Source organism: Phodopus roborovskii, unplaced genomic scaffold (genome assembly GCF_943737965.1).
Source record: "Phodopus roborovskii unplaced genomic scaffold, PHOROB, whole genome shotgun sequence".
NCBI lineage: Eukaryota > Metazoa > Chordata > Mammalia > Rodentia > Cricetidae > Phodopus > Phodopus roborovskii.
The window spans coordinates 40,284-56,546 of NW_026126432.1; the positions used below are offsets into that span (position 1 = coordinate 40,284).

The window sequence follows — 16,263 nt, forward strand, 5'->3', positions numbered from 1 at the left end:
TCAGACTGTGGGATATGTCAGTCAATGAATATTTGGCCCTGATGCTTGAGGCCTGTAGTAAAACATCATGTGGCAGCAAGCATATATGATGCATTAAAACTGTTCATCTCAAAGGAGGAAAGAGAGGGAAAGAAAGAGGAAGGACTTGGGGTCCCACTGCACCTTCAAGGACACAGATCTAGTGCTTGATATCTTTTCTATGTGCTTCACCCCTAAGGGATTACACCATCTCTCAGAAGTGCCACACTTGAGACTTTTACAGGGTATCTAAGACTGAAGCTAAACAGTCCAAACATGTTAGGTTTTTACAGAAATTGATATTAAAGCCATCTAACTATTCCCAATCTGGGATCTTGCATTCATGACCAGGTACATTTGCTGTCTCGGTATCTTCTTGAATTTTAACTATTTTTCCTGAATAACTATTAATTTTCAAATGAACCTGGTATAGTCCTTTATAGGAAACAAATGGAGTGGGGGAATGAAGCTTGTAGAGACAATGTCTGACAATGTTGCCAGCATGGGGGTACAGAAAGGGGAGAATCATGAACTCAAGATCAGCCAGAGCTATATAGCCCAGACCCTGTCCTTTCCCAGAAAAAGAGACAAAGAAAGGAAGGAAAGAATGAAGGGAGAGAAGAAAGGAGGGAGAGTGGAAGGGAGGGAGGGAGGGAGGGGAGGAGAGAGGTAGAGAATTAGCAAGGGAAATGGGGATAAGAAACAAAGGAGGTGAGGAAGGAAGGAAAGAAAGGAGAAATGAATTAAATTAGAAATGTAAGTTAGAAAGGGAGAAAGGAGGAAGAAGATGACTAGTGAACATAGTTTGGAGGACTTATCTTAGTTTATGCACATTTCCATCCAAATTTAGGCAGTGAGTTTTATAGACAGAATGTTCTAACAGTCTCAGGATGTGATGGCTTTGTTCCTTCTATCTTTTACCACAGAATTTTAGAGGTCACTTCTATTCTTATTTTTGACCCTTCCTATAGCTAATGGAATTGTAGAGTCCTGGATTAGCATATCAATATGGCCCATTTTTTTTTTATCAAGTTTGGAGACGATCCATGAATCTCTTTCTATCAGGAAACTCACATCTATGTGTTCTGACAAGTATTCTCAGTGAGGTCTTTGATGGTGTCCTGATCTTTCTCGTCTGTGGCTATCTCTTTCTGATTATTGAATCTCCTGAAATGATCCTTAAATGCCCATCTCTTTATTCTCCCCTTCGGTGTGGTTTTGTCTTTTCTTTTTTGACCCTTTTGAGATTATCATTTTTTTTTCTTATTATCCTACTCAGTTTCTTCAACTGTGTTTTGAAATCCCAAAGTCACCTTTTCTTTTTCAATATTCTTTGAATAACACCATTCATATTTTATTTGAACTATCATCACTCATCTTCAAATATGTTAACAATTTCTTTATGTTCAATCTTCCTCTCCTTGGAAACCCTGTTTTCTCTAAATTTAAGTATTTTGTTTGACTAGTTGGCATTTCCTTTTCCTGTCAAAGACCATCCTTGCTCCAATATCAAGTGAGCATTGGCTTTCTGCTTGAAGTACAGATATCATATGAACATGCTTTGTCCAAGGCTATCTTCATTTATAAACATTTAATGAATTCTATAATTCTATAGTGCAGACTGATTTGGCTGGTTTATTTTGATTGATAAGCACAGTTGTTATCTTTAAATCTGCCCTATGGTGCTTGTAACATTGAAGTTTCCAAACATCTGCTTATAACACCATAAACTGCTAAAATGCTAGGTATTGAATAGCGAAGAAAGCAAAAGTGGGAGTAGAAGAGGTGGTAGAGATACAGAAACTGCTCACCTGAACAAGGGGGAGCTAGCTCATGGACCCCAGTCTGGTAGCTGGGAAGCCAGCATTGGACCAACACAAACCCCCTAAACGTGGGTGCTATTTAGGAGGACTGAGCAGTCTATGGGACCTCTGGTAAGGGCCTTTGGTATACAAATGGACTTTGAGAGCCCATTCCAAATAGAGAAGAGATACTCCCTCAGCCTAGACACATGGGGGAGGGCTTAGGCACTGCTCTAAATGATGTGACAGATTTTGAAGATCCCCATGGGGTAGTAGAAAGGGGATGGGATGGTGGTTGGTGGGAAAGACGGGGGAGGATAGGAGGGAGAGGGAACTGGGATTGACATGTAGAACAATCTTGTTACAAATTTAAGTAAAACAATTTAAAAAAAAAAAGAGATAGAGAGGCAAGATCATCTTAAAAAATCAGAAGATAAGCTTTAACGCTTATATATATATTTTCCACAATATCTTCAATTTCTGAAAATATGTTTTAAAACCCTGCTCCAAATGGGCTTCAACACAGTGTGTAGTACAGAGATAATGACACAATTACTTCAGACTTGATTACACTGGTTCTTCCATATTAGCCATGACTTCACCTCTTTCTCCAGAGTTGTTCCTGAGCCCAGGTGCTGAAGCATTGGTGTCTCCATGCAATAAACTCGGTCACTACTGGGAAAAGTCTTTAGTTCAGTCGTGAGAAAAATTACTGTGGAGCTACTAAGTGAGTCACCACTTGTCCTTTTGCTGGACATTCAAAGTTTAAGGCTTAGAAAGTAGTTTGGTGGTAGAGAAATCACCTTGTATGACAGACACTATATTCAGGACATCGTAAAAAAAAAAAAAAAAAAAAAAAAAAAAAAAGATTAAAAACAGATTTCAAAATTTAAAAAAAATGTCATTTCTCCTATATTTTCTTTATCCAAGATATATCAGTTGCAATAGTCTTTCCTGTTGCTATATTGGACTTCTAGAGATCTGCTGGTGAGATGTTGGGAGGAAATAGTGATAAGCTAGAGTAATAGAAAGCCACTGTTTGGTGAACCAATATATCTTGCTTTAATCTTACAATGTCCTATAGAGCTTAAAATATTTAGATCTCTTTAGAAGGCTAGTACAGCAAATCAGATAGCTTCAGGTTCAGTGAAAAAGGCTGTTGCAGAAAAATAAGGTGAAGAGGGATAAAGAGAGACAATAAATGTCTCTCTCTGGTCTCCATAAATATTTGTTATATGAACTTCCACACACACAATTATAGTTTCTCTTTGCATGTCATATAATTGTTATTATTATTACAGTTTTTAAGTTCCCTAGTTTATGGGGTTAGTGTTTTAAAGGTGTATATATCCTATTTTATAAAATTCACTTCTTTCTGGGAATTAGTTTTTATAAACCTGCTAATATGACACATTGTTAGCTGGAGTGGTGCCTTTGTAAAGTGATGTCACTCTTCATAAATTTTAATCCTAACAGTAAGAAAAGAAGTAGTTTAATCTGAGTCACAATGAGAAGTGGTCAGCAAGTACAGACGCAACCTTAGCAAAGTGAAATTGAATTTGTAATTAACAGTATTATTCTAAATAAAACTTATTTTATCAGATTTTTATGATTTTATTTAACTAATGATAGGCAATTTTATAATAAGATTAAACTACTCACATGCATTTAGCTAATATTCTACTATATCTTAGGCTTCCCTGATGATCTTTTGCTATTATTATTGGGAGAATTGATGCTGCAATCAGGATTTTAAAAAAATAGGCTAGGATAGTATAAACAGTTTTTGTATCTCATAGAAAAGAGACTTGAAATGTACTGTCTCTATTCCTGAAAGAAGATGGAGGAGATAAATCGAAAGGATTATTGACAGAATTGAAATAATTAGACAAATATATTTGTATGCTCTTTACTAGGAAGTATAACTCTTAGGGTTTGTGATGTTGGTTAGTTTAGATGGGAAACTCAAGGTCCAGTCTACTTTGTAATTCTGAGAGTGCCCACTACAGAGGCATTCCCACTTGTAGCCAGAAAAGCTAAATAATCAAACAGTATCATGGAATAGGTGGACAAGACCAAAATGTTATTCTTTAGTTTATAGCATGGATCAAAGCTGTTTATGATGCATAGAACTGTCATGCAAGTGGAAGATAACCATGTTCCAGAGGATGCTGGGTGGAGAACCTAACATTATCTCAAGGTACAGGACATGGCTAGACTTCTGCAGTCTCTTTGATTTAAACAGCATCTGGGAGAAACATTGGGTGCTAACTCAACAACTGAGTGGAAAATTCCATCATCTTTCATTGTGATGGATACAAATACAGGTGATCTAGAGAGCTAAGATGATTACAGGAAAGGCATTCAAGACTTAGAGAAAAATGAACCTACAGTGCATCTGAGATTTATAGTGGAATCTAAAGGACTTACAGAGCAATGCAAAGTGACAATAAGCTTATTCAATCGCTTTAAAAAATCACAATGTTTCCCTTTGTATTCTTTAGAAGAACCAAAGAATGACTTAAAATATCAGTAACTATGAAGAGGAATATTTAAAAATCGTTAAAACTAATTAAACCATTCACTAGTAGTGTTGTTCTAAGATGAACTCATGATACCTGTGGATTCTTATTTTAATTCTTCCTGTCTTCTACCCAACTACACAAATGTGTTATAAACAAAACCAATAGCTGTCATCACGAGTCAGAAAGCAAAGAGTTCCCTTTCTCTCTCTCTCTCTCTCTCTCTCTCTCTCTCTCTCTCTCTCTCTCTGAAAAGATAAGAAAATAGACTTAGAAGACTGAGAAAATTGTTTTACTACACCAGAACCTACCTTCTGACAATGTGAAAGATGGGATATGGGGCATGTCCTCAAACTATGATGATTACAGGACAGGATACCTACAAAATATGTGTATAGGTTATGATCTACCTGTGTACCCTAAAATGCTTTCCCATAAGACAAAAAAAAATGTAGACAAAACTAAAGCACATTGATAAAAATAACTTATTTATTAAAATTATTTTACCAAACAACATTTTTAAAATCCTTTTTACTGCTTTAATGACCGCACAGTTTGAAAATCAGTAAAACTTTTTTCATATGAAAGACAAACCAATGTTGAAATGGTAAAGATTTATGAAACATTATTATCACATGAAGTGAAATACAATGTGAAAGTATTGCCAGATCTTTGAATAGATGAAACATTTGTCATTATGTAAAACTCTATCTTGAAAAAGTATTAGTTTATGTAATCTGACAGTAGTTGGTACTATGTAATTTTTATGCTTTGGTTTTGTTGTACTTTAAGTATGGACATCTATTATTTATATTGTTTCATGATTTAATATGAATAAAACATCAATAACTAACTTATATGTCCAGGTAAAAGAAAACCGGCATGACATCTCTGGAAATATCAGATCTCTCAGGGAAACACATTTGTTTTTAAGTTTCTAAACAAGAGAGTTGTTGTTTCACAGGTATCTAGGTCAAGAACATAGTACTGTATGTACTCTAAAATATGGATATAAGAATCTATGAAGAAGAAAGTACTTGTAGTCTAAAAGGAATGATCATATGCTTCTCATGGCTTTACAGAAATCTATAAATAGTACAGGAGATTAGGATATTCCCTCACACAAATTCCTTGCATTTGAAGATTGGTTCTGAAATGCTATTTTCTATTACTTTTGTTAAACATGGCCTAATTTCTCCCTTTAATATAGATGGAAGAATATGTAGATACTGGATAAATGACTTCAGGAATTTAGAAGAAGAGACTAGCAGTGATTAAATAGGTGGACTATTTGGACAAAAGATGATGTAAAAAAGTCAAATGATATTTTCTTAAAGAGAACCATGGGTAATACCCATTTTATTTTTATAGTGTGTGTGTGTGTGTGTATGTGTGTGTGTGTCTATTTGTGTGTGTGTGTGAGAGAGAGAGGTGGGGTGATGTTTGTGATGTGGATGGTTTGTGCTGGTGTCATGGTGTACATGTAGAAGTCAGAAGACAACTTTAGAGTAAATTCTTTCAACAGTGTGGATCCTAGGGATCAAACTCTGAACATCCAATTTCTCATTAAGTCCCTTTACTCACTGACCAACAATGGCATCCCTGCATCATTCATTTTTAAGCTAACCACATTTTAATTAACAATTTCACTACAAATGACATTAAAGATAAAGTTTGCAAGTGAATTAAAATATTGAGTTTTCCTTTTTGGTTACTCATATTTTAATTACTCAAAATAATTAAAAACACTATTCCTCTCTCTTAAAAAAAACACATTTTTGCAGAATTCATGCTTTGAATAAATTTACTAAGAATTAAAGGCATGGCAACAAACACAGGGAAGACAATAGCTGCATTTTGAGTTCTACTCTGACCTTTTTCTTTCAAAACAGTAACTCTCCAAAATTGTTGAAAGGTTAACTAATCTTTTAAAAGGTCACCTGTCTTTAAACTTGCTACAATATATAAATGCTTTTCTTCTGTCCTCCAGCTATTCATCAATAACTCATTAAAATCACACTGCTTCTTTCTGAAAGTTTTTTACTTTCTTGTAAAGTTGTTTCTTTTTGGTCAATATAACATTTAGCATATGTCATAATTTACCAAATATAATTATATGAAACTGTGTACTGCTGTTCAGGTCATTAAGAAAGCGTTGACTACAGCATGCAACAGGAAATGTTGCATTTGTTAGGAAAAGCTTTCATATTTTAGCAGAAGTATAGGCTTGCTCATGCTTTTTGGATCAATCACAAGTTTGCATCAAAAAATACCACAATAATGGCTGGTGAGACAGGTGAAAGAACATGCTGGTTCTTAAGTACTACCAGGTCAATAGAAATATTTCTCAAATATTTTTTTCTAACTCACGTGAGAGCTGGCAGTTCTTTCCTAATCCCCTGAATGTTAAATATGAGCTAATATGAAAATCCATCCTCAGACTTACAATTGGATTTTTAAATATGATCAAACACCATTAAAAGTTTAATAGGTTGACTAAAGAGACTAAAAAGATACATGGGGCTATTGTTTGCAGATTCAAAAATAGTGACACAAAAATTGCCTTCTCTGCTTGCAACTTTATCCAGAACACACATACATACATACATAATTTTTGCTGTTGTTAGTCCAGAGGAAATACAAATATTTTTGCATAATATTTGTTTATTGCTTAAAAGGGGATCTCATTAGAGCTCACTAAAATGTACTATTCATTACTCACTAAGTAATTAAGATGCAGTGTACCATCATACTGAGAGAGACAAGAATATGCTTATTGAAAAAAAGAAAGACAGAAAATCTTCTTGCAGAGAGTGACACTATCCACCCTCCAGATGAACAATTGTGGTTGATTACAGAAGCATACCAACAGTTTATAAAAACATGTTGGCCTTCTTTTTGTCATTTATTAAATTCATGTTTTTTAAAACTGTAGGTTTGACAGACATTCTTCCATCTCTGAGCCAACATAGTATAAAATAGAGAATTCATCAGTAAATACTAGTATGTCACACAGTAGAACTCAGAATTGCTTTATGTGATTTGTGCTTCCATTATGTTTATTCTGTGCTCCTATATATGTATTTATATATACGAGGTTACAATGAAAATTGTATTTCTTACAAAAGGTTCCTTTCAAGGACTGGACAACACTCCATTATAATATAAAGTGAAGCAGTTTGAAAGCATCAGTAGAATAATGTCTGATTTTCACAAATACATATTATTTTCACCTTTTTATTATTATTTTTACTGAAAGCTTTAGCAGCGATTGTGTTGCAGATATAAATAGCAATGCTAATTTGAGAAAAAGAAAAAAATATAGAGTTGTCACTATAGATGCAGGAAAAATAGAGATTGAAAAACAGAAAGTATAAAAAGTCATGTTTCTACAAGGGTATCAAAATATAAAACTTCTAGGTGTGTCCCTCTTAGGGGCCCCCCTTTAACCTTGTTTCTCTGGGACTGTGGGTGACAGCCTGGTTATCATTTGCTTTATATCTAATATCCACTTATGAATGAGCACATACCATGTTTGTTTTTCTGTGTCTGGGTTACCTGACTCGGGATGGTTTTTTTCTAGTTCCATTCATTTGCCTGCAATTTCAAGATGTGTTTTTGTTGTTGTTTGTTTCTGCTCCATTATGTAAATGTACCACATTTTCTTTATCCAAAGAGGACCTCAGGAAGGAAAAATGGTTAAAATCTCCCTGGTAATCTGAGGCATAATGTACAAGGGATGGGAAGGGGGACGGGAACATGAGGAATCAAGACAGAGTTGGGGGTGGGTTGGAAGAGAAGACCAATGAAAGAGATATCTTTTTTTTTAAAAAAAAAAAAACCCAATACATTTATTATCATCTATCCAGGATGTACACAGTATACATATACTCCCCCCATTAGGCTTGCAACCTCAGTACCAGAAACAACTTCATCCTATCTATGAACAGGGGCAAAGTCTGGCCTCCTGCTCATAGAAACAAAACTCAAACTATTTCAAACATAATGTTGTAGCAAAAGAGACATTACTGGGCTGCCTTTCTGCCCTGAGTGTGTCCAGGAGCTCAGGACAAAGCTGAGTAAATTTGTAGCTGACTGCTGTTGCCACACGCCTTTAATCCTAGCACTCAGGAGGCAGAGGCAGGCAGATCTCTCTGAGTTCAAGGCCAGCTTGGTCTACATAGCTAGTTCCAGGGCAGGCTCCAAAGAAATACAGAGAAACATTGTCTTATGGGGAAAAATGTTGAGTAAATTTATAAGTATTATAGAGCCCATATAGATTTCCAAAGGCCAGGGTACATATCCTGGCTCAGCTTTCTGATCTTGGTTGCAGGATGTAGAAGGTTCTCCAGGACAAGCTGAGATATTTTATGATAGAAATTGACCTTGGTAAGCTGGAAGCATTGGGCCAGGGCAGACAAGATGGTATTGAAATGTGAGTCAGTCATTTGTACTTTTGAGTCTCTCAAGGAGAACCCCAAGAAGCATGAATCAGATAGCTTATATCATTGTGGTACAGAATCTTTGAGCTCACAGATGTTCTGGCACTGGCTCATGTAATTCAGGTCTAATTGTGAGAACCAGCAGTCAGTGACTGACAGGGTCACCAAGGGGTTGTTCAGGCACCTAAGCCACTGTTCAAGACAGCCTGTTAAAAAGTAGATGCCATTTGCACAGAGATTCTGGAGACAGGGAAGTTTGGAGAGCTGAGAAAGCAACAGGTTTATCCATCCCACTCTACAGAGGCATCCACCCTGAAGGGCTTCTGAATTCTTTCTAGGAAGAGGGTGTGGTGAAGATTTCTCATCTGTCTCAGGTAAGGAAAAATGTGTGCCATGTATTGAAGACACCAGTGACTCAACCACAGCTCCCAGATACAGTCTATGTGTATGATTTGAAGAGATGTGTGGCAGTTAAGATAGGTGGATGCCACATGTGCAGTCTTCTACAATATATATAAACTGAAGCTATCCACCACTTGGCCCACTGCAACAAGTATGTGATACATCCATTGAAACTGGCTTTCATGACTTCAACATCAGTTACTACCATAAAAGGTTTCTCCTGCACAGTCTCCACCGACAGTTGCTACCTCATGGCTTCTGGTGAGCAGTCACCTTCATGGCTTCCAGCATTAAGGTTCCAGAAGTCAAGGTTCACATTTATCAAATCAAGTACTCTGAGTTTTGTCCTGGAATGAACCTTCTCTGTAATCAACACATCCAGTCCATCAAGCAGAGCTTTCAGAGTCTCCAGGTGGGGGTTGTAAAAACCCCGCAGAAAGGCATGGGAAAGGCCAGGCAGGCACCATGGCCCTCAGGATGTTTTTAAGTCTGAGATTGAAGGCCTCCTCAAACATCTCTGGGAATATCCCCACAGGCAGGTCCTCCAGAGCAGAGATGATCAAGACTTCCTGCCTCAGCAGCCTCTCTAGTGACTTGCACTAGTTTGGGTTCGGCCCAGGCTCCCATTCTGACAGGTTTTCAGGGATAATGATCCTGATGTGAATTCTGGCAACAGGTCTCTAAACACCAGCAGGGATAGGCAGTAACTCCAAGGGGATCCAGGTGAAGGTTCTCTGACTGACTGCTCTGACTGTTAACACACCCTTCCACCAAAAGAGATATCTTGAAAGAGGGAGCCTATGAGGTTAGGGAAAAATTGGGTGCTAGAGAAATTCTCAGAATCTACAGGGATGATAGCAGCTGAGACTCCGGCAATAGTAGAGGGTGTCTGAACAGGACTTCCCCTTTAATCAGATTAGTGACTACCTTAATTGTCATCATAGAACCAACACCCAGTAATTGATAGAAGCTGTAGCAGTGACACATAGCCAAGAACTGCACTGAGCTCCTGGAGTTTAGTTGGATGGAGAGAGGAGGGATCATATGAACAAGGGGGGGGGGGTGTCAAGAGTATGATAGGGAAAGTAACAGAGATAGCTGACCTGAGGTAGTGGGAGCTCATGAACTATGGACTGACAGTTGGGGAAACTGCATGGGAATAAACTAGACCTTTTGAATGTGGGTGAAAGTTATGTGGCATGGTTTGGTGAGGTTGGGGGCTAGCAGTAGCCCCAGGATCTAACCCAGGAGTGTGAAATGGATTATTGGAGCCCATTCCCTATAGTAAAATATGTTTCCTAGCCTTAATACAGGGGCTTGGTCCTACCTCAACTTGGTATGCCAGACTTTGTGGACTCACCAAGGAAGGCTTTCCACCCTCTGAGGTGTGAATGAGGAGTGTCAAGGGGGAAAATTGGGACAGGAGAAGGAGTGGGAGGGGAATTGGGGTTGGTATATAAAAGGAAAAATAAAATGTTTAACAAAAAATTAAAACTTCCCACTTTATGAGTAAGCTTAAACTTACTCATTGGAAACACACACATAGTTTATTGAAAATCATTTAATAATGAGCCTCTATTTTATATCTAGTCAAATGGCTGTAAGTGAAATTTCTGTAATATTTTAAAAATATAAGCTCTTGGTTATCCAACTATATACCTCGTGACTGACTATAGAGAGAGGATGCTGTTTGATAAACTTAGTGGCAAAAAACAGTAAAAGGCACATTTCTCTAAAGCATTGGAAGATTAGGAATTTTAACTTGGCAGTAATGGTAACACTATCCATTCCACATTATAATAACATACTGCATCCCCCTAGAGGCAAGCAGGAAATGCTTGCTGCCCATTGCGAAGTTTGGAGGATTTTTGACATCAGACTTCCTCTTCTGTTGCATAATTCTGTTGTCCACCCCATTCATGGTATACTACTAAAATCAGGGTTTACAATATGATGGTATTTTGGCAATTATCTATAGACATTGATGATAAGTCAGAAACTATACTGGACATAGAAGATGGCTCAGCAATTAAGAGCATCTGCTATTCCTGCAGCGACCAGAATTTACATTCTCAGCACACAAAATGAGTGGTCACTACCAAGTGAAGTCACAATAACAGAGGACTGTAACTCACATGTACAAACTCCAACACAGAAAAGCACACTAATAATAAAAATAATTTATAAAATTTAAAGTTAATTTATTTAAAAGTTTTTTTCCATACAGTATATTTTATTGAGCAATTACTCCCAGATGCTTCTCACTCTCCTGTACACTCAACTTTATGTTCTTTTTAATCTTCATATATAAAATTCCAAAATGAATCTTTTAAAAAATAAAACAAATACAAATTGGTTGGATCAAGAGAATCATGTCTCTTTTCTCTGACCAAGAAATTTTGTCTTGTTTTCTTTTTAGGTAAAATGGTGTGACTTTCCAGAGGTCTTGACATTTGAACACATACCTTTTTTTTATTCACTGGAATTTTAATATCTAATCAGGATTCATATACTCATTTGGCTGAACTCTCAGACTAATTCCATGTGCTGTACAGTTAGGGGTCTTTGTCATGGTTCAAGTCTAAAATGTTTCTTTCTGGCTCATGCATTTGAACACTTGGTCCTTAAGTAACGACTGTTTTGGAGCTTATGTACTCTTTGGGACATGGGACAGCACTGTAAATAGGTCATTTGGTGGGAAGCTTTGAATATCTTACTACTACTGTCTCCCTGTATGATACCATACAATGAGGAGCGCCAATGAAACACTTGTCCAGGCCCACCTTACAGCAATGGGCGAACTTTGAAACCATGAGCCAATATAACATGTTTTCTCTTAAGTTCTTTCTCTCAAATATTCTATCAGAACAAAAGGAAAATATAATTGATAAATTATTGCAATAAAAAATGACTGTTAAGAGTCCTTTACAATGAACATTCCATAATCTGAATATGATAGTTGCTTTCTGACTACCTCATATGTGATTATGATCCAATATTTACACTATTAATATTCTGACTCTAAACTAAAATCTCAAGCTCAGTGTTGTTTTTTCTTTGGCACATAGGCTGCACTTCGATCTACTGTTGCTTCAGCCAGCAATTGTGGCTCCAACGTTATAGGTCTACTTTTCTGTCAGCAGCTAGTTGCACAGGCTGCAGCCTGCTGCTAATTCTGTTCCCACAGGCAACAGTTAAGTTGCTGTCACCAAATATATCTTTTAATTAAATCTCTTTCACTCTATATATCAATAAGACTTGGGAGTCAAAGGCTGGGGTGAAGACTGGCTAGCACAGGGAAGTTAAGTAGCAACTAGTTGACCTTCTCTCTTTGCCAGTCAAAAGAGAGCATCCATTTACTCTACCAAAACAAAAAAAAGTTCACACCATATACTTCTCACTCCTACTCCCCTGCATCTCTCTATTGTCTTACAGATACCCTCTGGGTCTCTATGATCACTTTCTGTCAACAAGTTGCTGATGGGGCCTCCTGACTCAAGGTTAATTTTACTTAAGCAATACAAATATGAACTCAGCATTCACAGTTGATTGAATATTCTGCAACTTCTCAGATTTTTATAAAATACTCCTAAAACTTCTGATCCTGATTCTATCCTTTTCAGTGTGAATCAAAAATCATGTCAGGAAAATAAGATCACTGTTCATTCAGGACTGAAGAGCAATGACAAAAAACATTTGTTTCTATTCTTAAGTAGTTTTCATTCATCAGATCATATAAATCTTCAAATCTACTAGATTTAGCCACTACATATACCATCAAAAATTCCTTGTAAATCTATTTCATAGCTTGAGACACCATCAAAATCAATGTTCAACTGACATAAATCCTAAGAAACACATTTAAAAGGTTATTTAGAAACCACTATATTTCACAGAAAATGAGTCTTGTAAGTTGTATAAAAACTTAGTATTATAATGAAATTTACATCATACATATAATCAATATCTTATATTTATTAGTGCTATATTCCTATTAATTTAGTTACTTTTTCATTTGAGTGAAGACAAAGCTTAGAAATAATATTTGTTATTTGGATGATGATATCATGTTCTCAGTCTCTAAAAGCATCAAAACTAAAAGAAAATTGTGTAGCATATTGTTAAATGAATCGTTGATGATAAGAGAAAGCAAAATGCCTATAATATTAAAAATAATCAGATGCAGCCAATAATAATTTAGAAATAAGTTATTATCTGTTCATAAAATTAGATAGTGATTATCAGTGCTCCATATAAATAATTAAAATATTCCTCAAGCAGTATAATCATGTGACTGAAAAGAATATGTAAGCAACTCTAAATTGTAATTTAAAAATCAAACTTACCTTACAAATTAAAAAGCAAATCAAGTTGTTGTAGTATCAAAACAATGATTAGTAGATGTGTGGGGGGGCATATGTGTGTTTGTATGCATATAAGTATGTGTGTACTGTGTATGTGTAAGTGTACTGTGTATAGGATGAGCCTGTATGAGTGTTTATTGTCAATGAGATTAAGACATAAGACTTTATCTTAATGAACATAGATATAGATAATGTTCATAAATTGTCAAAACAACACAAATTTTAAAAATCATAATAAATTTTCATAGAACAAACCTACAGAATTTAACAAATTTATTAGTGCACATGTTTTATTTTCCTTTAAATGAAAATACATTACAGATTCAGATTCCCCTCTCTTTCCTCCTCTTCCCCACCTCCTCTCCTATCTGGATCCACTCTATTTCTTTATCTCATTATAGCAAGCAGGCTCTAAAGGATAATAATAAAATAAATCATAATGTAACAAAATAAATTTTAATAAGAGAAAAACAAAACTAAAAAAACAAAGTAGGACAAATTAAACAAACAAAAGGAAAAGAGTTGACGAAACTGTACAAGAATCTGAAACACATTTATTTGCACACTCAGGAATCCCATAAATTATAATACATACACTGAGGAGTTAGTGAAGACTCATGTAGGCTATGTGCATGCTGTTTCAATTAGTATGAGTACATATAAGCTTTATTGTTAGTGCTTTAGAGGCCCTTGTTTCTTGTTCTGTCTCCTTTGGCTCTTATACTCTTTCTGCTACCTCTTCCATAGGTATCCCTGAGCTCTGAAAGAAAAATTTTATGGAGACATCCCATTTCAGGATGAGTGTTCTAAGGTTTCTAATTCTCTGTACAATGTCTGGTTGTAGATCTCTGTATTTGTTCCTATCTGCTTCAGGATGAAACTTCTCTGATGATACCTGAAAAGGCAATGATGTATGAGTATTACAGAATATCAATAGTAATTATTTTATTTATACTCTTTGTCTGTTTGCTAAGAAGATAATTACTTGATTTCAACCTACGTGTCTATATAGTCTCCTGTTCTTATTCGCCCAAGAAATATCCAGTAAGGGTTCCAACCTTTTGAGTGTGCCCTAAGTCAAATCAGATAGTGGATGCTTATTCCCATAAGACTTGTATCACCATATTCTTCAAATGTCTTGCTGGAAGGACAGCATTTTAGTCCAAAGGATTTGTGTGTGGTTGGGTTGATGTTTACATTTCCTTTTGGGTGGCAGAGTACATTCTTGTACCACAGACCATAGAGTATAATTGTAAATGTTCTATGTAAGCAAAAGCTTGACTTCTCCATGTTCAATGAGTTGTGTAGATTATGTAATCAGCCATGGGATCTTGATAGCAGTTTGTGAAGAGCAACCTAGAATCTTGGCATCAGGCTGCACTGTTTGATGGTTCCCATGGGGACACTTTGGCCAACAACTCAGTGAGATATAATCTAGTCATGGCTTAGGAAGTTTCATTTGTGACAAGAGATGGGCAGTTGGAATGCTCTCTCCCCATTATTTGGTGATTTCATTTAGATTACTTTTATTTATGTCTATATTTTAGAAAGTTTCTAATGCATTATTAGGCTTTAATACTTCCCATCAAATAGTGTTTGCTGCTTAATCTTAGCTCTCTTTCCCTGTATTCTCTCCCTTCCCCCCACTCTCTTTTGCCTATCACCTGATCCTTCCACTCCAGCTCCCTCATCCATCCACAGATATCTATTATATTTCCAGTTCCTAATGAGATTAGCTTTCCCCCTAATCTCTCACTCTACTTCTAATCTCTATTGTTGTATAGATTAGAGAATGTTATCATTGACCTAACAACTATTAACTACATTTAAGTGAATACACATATCATTTCTCTTTCTGGATATGGGATACCTCACTCAGAAATGTTTATTTGCTAGTTTCATTTATTTACCTATGAATTTTTTATTACATTTTTGCAAACTGCTGATTAATAATCCATTGTGTAAATGTATCACATTACCCTTTATCTATTCTTCTCTTTATGGACAATCTATCTTGTTTTCAATGTCTGGCTATTATGAATCAGCAGCAGTGAACATGTTTGAGAAAGTGTCTCTGTGGTAAAATGAAGTGACATTTGTGTATATGCCAAGAGCAGTATAGATGGATCTTGAGGGAGCTTGATTCACATCTTCTTGAGGTATAGCCACAATGATTTCCATAGTGGCTATAAAAGTTTTCAGTCCTATCAGACATAGATGATTGTTCCCATTGTTTCACATATTTAATAGCCTGAGATGTCATTTCTTTGCTGATCTTAGGCATTCGAATGGGTGCAATATGAAATCTTGTAGTAGTTTTTCCTGATTAGAGATATCTGTGGGTCCCAGGGAGTGGCTTCTGCAGTTGGGTTTAGGATAAAGCAATGAGTAGAAGTTCAATGTACCCAAAGGAGAGTTATATAGCATACACACACACACACACACACACACACACACACACACACACACACCTTTTAATGGCATTTTCACTATTATTCTTCATTAAGCCCAAGCCCATAGAATTTAAGAGCAGTAAGTAAAAACTTGGAGAAATAAATATTTTTTTCAAGTATATGAATGATTTTGTAGTATGTTGGATATACAACTTTATAGAAATAAGACTAACTCAGAAAATGATTTTAAATAAAGATTTTTGAACAAATAAGTTTTTGAAATGACAGTGGAGGAAAATACTACTCCTAGAAACATGGCA

General features: G+C 36.0%; 1 pseudogene; it reads right to left on the reverse strand.

Moving 5' to 3' along the window:
* Window positions 1-8,282: 8,282 nt before the first annotated feature.
* Window positions 8,283-9,813, reverse strand: LOC127223145 (oogenesin-3-like; annotated as a pseudogene).
* Between the last annotated feature and the right edge of the window lie 6,450 nt (window positions 9,814-16,263).